Source organism: Perognathus longimembris, unplaced genomic scaffold (assembly GCF_023159225.1).
Source record: "Perognathus longimembris pacificus isolate PPM17 unplaced genomic scaffold, ASM2315922v1 HiC_scaffold_5656, whole genome shotgun sequence".
Classification (NCBI taxonomy): domain Eukaryota; kingdom Metazoa; phylum Chordata; class Mammalia; order Rodentia; family Heteromyidae; genus Perognathus; species Perognathus longimembris.
In genome coordinates, this window is record NW_025961107.1 from 19912 (window position 1) to 25007 (window position 5096).

A 5096-nucleotide genomic window follows, 5' to 3' on the forward strand; every position below is an offset into this window, starting at 1 on the left:
GAGGTTCTCTGCCCTCCTTACCCATAAAAAAGTGATTATTTTTTGGTTTATGCAACTTTATTGAAGAAAAGTAAATTAATTACTAGCAGAACTATTAGGTTGATCACTCATCATTAACCACTTGCATCATTTATTCAGTGGCATATTAAACAGTGTATTGGAAGATAGATTAACTAATAGCTCCAAGCCTCCTAACAATTTAAATGAAAATTACCAAATGTTTGAGACCCTATTTTGGAATTAAAAGGGGTGTTTGACTTCCAATTTCCATTCTCTGTAGAACAAGAACATTCCTGTAGAACAAGGTCATTCCTTTATTGAAATGCATAAAATACATCACATTTTCTGTTCTGCTGATGCTATAAATTCAGTACCAATTCTCCAGCCACATCAGTTATGAGCATAAAGTATATCATGTAACCTCAGATCTCTAACAGTGGAAGGCTTAAACAAGAATGGATGCTGCTAGGATGTTGTTCCTTTGATGTGACAACTGAGCATCCATTGACCTCCCCCAGATGGTTTCTTCAGCATGTTAGAGCAGTGAGGAATGGTTTAGTCTCATAACCGAGTTAAGAGTGAAGATATTGGCCACATAATACACATGCTCCATTTTTAAAAATTTTCTGAATCTTGGGCAGCTGTTCTCTTGTAACTACTTTCCAGTTTCTAAAAGCAGTTATTGTCCAAAGCTGGAAGAACTTAAGTCTTCTCAGATGAGCATGTGAATGAACGGAGGGAGGTAAACAAAAAATAAAATTTAAAAAAAAGATGAGGTCTGATAGGGGAGCAGCCGGATAAGTAATCAAAAAAAGGAATAGTAATTTAAAGTTTATTCCAGCTATAATGCAGGTTATTCTGACTTTAAGGTAGCATCACATGGCATACTTCTGACTCCATTCCCGAGATATTCTGTTGTACTTATCTCTGTCTGTTTTATAGATCCATGCAATCTCTGGCACTAGGGGGTCATCTGGGTTTGGATCACACAGCAGTGAACAAATGGATAAAAGAACTTTAGAAATAGTTAAAGCAGGGAGACCACTGTGACCTTAGAATATCAAGACAAATGCTGTCATTACTGTTAATATTTGGATGATAAATTCTTGTTGTAAATGCAACCTTAGGTGGTTTGAAGGGGTAGTCTTTAGGAAAATGAATTGTCAAAAAAAATACACCGCCTTGATACGGGCTGTCATTAGGTCCCATAATTGTGGCTTGCCAGTGAAACATGTCATCCCCAACTGGACCTGCAGAACATTGTGCTGGAGGGTCACGGGCCAAATCACTAAGCTCCTTATTAATCCGTTTCAGCGCCATAGTCTGTGCTTTTGGCCTGGCTCCTCACTATCACGGTGTGTGTTCAAATGGTCCGGCCACAAGTCTTGATTATCCAGGCGGCTGGAGAAGTACTGTATCTTCGTCTCACACCAGCTCTGCAGGCACAGGCCCCACAGCCGGCCCCAGGGCCGGGCTTCCCGGCCTGTCCTCCCTTAGCCATCCACACCCACGCGTACAGAGCAAAAAAAGTGATTTTTTTAAGAGAAAAAATGCGGCGGGCGGCAACCCGTCCAGCGAGGAAAGGCGACCACCACACGAGGATCCTTCCCAATCACATTTTATTGAGGAGCTGCTTGTTTGAGGGATAGCTGAAGCGAGGGGCGCCAAAAGGCCAAAAAGCGCCTGCTTATATACCGTTGGGTGAGCATGGGTCGTTCCCTGATTGGTCTGTGACCGGTTGCTACTAGCAGCAGCTGCCACGGGATTGGCTGGGACTAGAACTCACTTGCGCATGCGCGGGGTTCAGGGCCAGTAAGTCCGTTAGGCTTTGCCGTTATTTACCAGTAAGGCTGCAAGGAAGTAGGCGCCATCTTGTAATGGCATTGTTGCCGGCTTCCTGCAAAAAAAATAATGACGTGACACAGGGAAATGAAGGATTGAATTCTCCAGACTGAGTTCCTGTGGCTCCAGGCCTGTCACTTCAGCTGGAAAATTATGGAAGAACTTGCCCGTTTGCCCTTTATGCTATGTTACCACATTGGGCAACCATGAGGAAAAGTAAATGAAATAGTTCAAGTGGAATAATACAATAAAAAAAAGAATAAATGGAAAAAATAAACTGTATTGGGCACTAAGCAGGTCATCTGGCCTGGAATCCTGGCGTCCACCTCATTAAGATTCTTCTTCCTCCAGCCCACCATGGACAACCAGAAAAATGAGGGGCTTCTTATTTTTTCTTGCTTGCTCCTACCATTTTTCTGGGGAATCCCCACAGGTTTTTTATACTTTTTATTATTTTTTTAAATAAATAAAATGATATAAACGTGGCATTGGCTTCTGTGTTGAGGTCTGGGAGTGGAAGGGGATGAAGGTAGATAAGTAGGGAGGTAGGAAGAAAGGTAGGTAGCTAGATAGGTTGGTGAGTAGGGAGGGTAGGGCGATTGGGGACGCGTGGGTGGATGGGTTTTGTGCATGAATGGATGGGTGGATGGATGGGTGGATGGATGGGTGGATGAAGAGTTGAATGGATAGCTGGATGCGTCGGTGGATGGGTGGGTGGCTGGTTGGATGGATGGGTGGATGGATGGATGGATGGGGTGGGTAGTTGGGTGGATGGATGGGTGGAGTGAGGGATGAAGGTATGAATGAATGTATGTGTGGGTAAATGGATGGATGGACCGATGGTGGGATGGGTGAAAGGATGGATTGAGGATGGGTGGGTGGGTAGATGGACGGTTGTGAGGTTGGATGGATGGATGGATGGATGGATGTGTGGAAGGGTGGATGGATGGATGGGTGGATGGATAGGTGGATGGTTGGGTGGATGGATGGATGCATGGGATGGGTGGATGGATGGGTGGTTGGATGGGTGAATGGATGGATGTGTGTGTGGATGGATGGTTGAATGGATTGTTGGGTGGTTGGGTAGATGGATTGGTTGGTGGTTGGGTGGAAGTGTGGGTGAATAATGGGATGGGTGAATGGATGAATGGATGGCTGGTTGGAGGGGGTGGATGGAATGGACAGATGGATGGATGGATGGATGGTAATATTGATGGAAGGACAGACAGATGGGGAGTATGTGGATGGATGGTATGCGTGGATAGATGGAACAAATGGATAGGTTGGCTAGTTGGGTGGATAGATGATTGGAGGTCTGTTTGGATACTTGGCAAGTTGGTTGGATGGATACTTTGCTGGGTGGATGGATGCATGGAAAGAAGGAAGGTTGGATAGGTGGATGGTAGGATAGATGGATGGAAGGATGGATACATGAGTGGGTGGATGATGACTGGGTGGTTTGGTTGTTGGGTAGGTAGATTTACATACATAGATAAATGGATACATGGGTAGAGGCACGGAAGGATTGTCACATGGATAGATGTTGGTGGGATAGTTAGATGGATGGATGGAAGGATGGATGGGTAGGGAGATTCATATAGGAATAGATACATGGATAACAGATGGAGGGGTGGAAGGATAGATAGATGGATGGATGGATAGCTGGAGAGATAAATGGATGAGAGCTAGATAGGGTGGACAGGCAGGGAGATAAACCAATATTGATACATTTTCCTCTATGTTGAGATATATTCAATCTATTGGTATCCCTACATTACAGAAGAAAATTCTGGAATGCAAGCCATCTCTAAACACCCCCAGAAGTGACCATCATGATTTTCCATCACTACACTTCACCACTCGGCTACGGAACGAGGTTCTCTTTCTGCCCAAACCACAAAAAGGGAATTTTTTGGAGAAAAAAAATGAATGCCATGACATAGGGAAATGAAGGAGTAAATTCTCCAACCTGAGGCCACAGTGGCTCCCGGCCTGTCACTTCAGCTGAAATTCTGGAAGAACTTGCTGCTGTGCCCTTTACGCTGTTACCCAACTGGGCAACCGAGTGGAAAAGTAAATATAATAGATCAAGTGGGAAAATAAAATAAAATAAATGTAATAAAATAAATGTTATTGAGTGCTAGGCAGGTCATCTGGCCTGGAATCCTGGCTTCCACCCCATTAAGATGCATCTTCCTCCAGCCCATCTTGGCCAACCAAGAAAATGAGAAATTTCTTATTTTTTCCTTTTTTGCTCCTACCATTTTAATTGGAAATCCCCACAGACTTTTATTTTTTTTTATTATTTTATAATTACATAAAACTGTATAAATGTGGCATTGGCTTTTGCTGAGACCTCAGAGAACAGAAGGGAAGCAGGTAGGTAAGGAGAAACATAGGAAGGAAGGTAGATAGCTAGGTAGGATGGTATGTAGGAAGGTAAGGAGATTTGTAGATGTACAGGTGGATGTGTGGAAGGGAGGATCGGGGGGGTGGTTCGGTGGATGGGTGGATGAATGGATGTGTTGGTGGCTGTATTGGTGGATGTCTGGGTGGGTGGTTGGGTAGATGGGTGAATGCGTGAATGGGTAGAAGAATACGTGCCTGGGATGCTGGCTGTGGGGCACGGGGGATGGGTGGATGGAGGGTTGGTGGGTGCATGGGTGGATGAATGAGTGGGTGTCTCAATCGTTGAATGGGTAGCTGGATGGTTAGGTGAATATATGGAAGGTTGGATGGCTGTATGGCATTGTGAAAGGGTGGATGGAAGGGTGGGGTGGGTGGGTGAATTAGTAATTGGGTGATGGATGGATGGACAGATGGTAGGATTGGTGGAAGGATGGCTGAATGGATGCGAAGGTGGATGGGTGGGTGGGTAGGATGGGTGGATGGGTGAATGCGGAGATTGGTGGGTAATTTGAGTGGATGGATTGATGGAAGTAGTGATGAATTAATGAATGGATGGATGGGTGGGTGGATGGATGGAGAGATGGTGGGATTGTTGGCAGGATGGATTGAGTATGGGTGGGTGGATAGGTGGCCGTTTGTGTGGTTGGATGGATGGATGAATTTATGGAAAGATATACTGCTCCATGGGTACAGACAGACAGACAGACAGCAATGATACACACACTTAAACCGACACAAGCATAGGTAGGTAGGTAGGTAGGTAGGTGGATAGATAGATAGATAGATAGATAGATAGATAGATAGATAGATGGATGAATGGATGGGTGGATGGGTGGATATTTTGA

The 5096-nt window shown here is 44.7% G+C and overlaps 1 pseudogene; it reads right to left on the reverse strand.

Moving 5' to 3' along the window:
- Positions 1-352: 352 nt before the first annotated feature.
- On the reverse strand, positions 353-1434 carry LOC125345403 (annotated as a pseudogene).
- Between the last annotated feature and the right edge of the window lie 3662 nt (positions 1435-5096).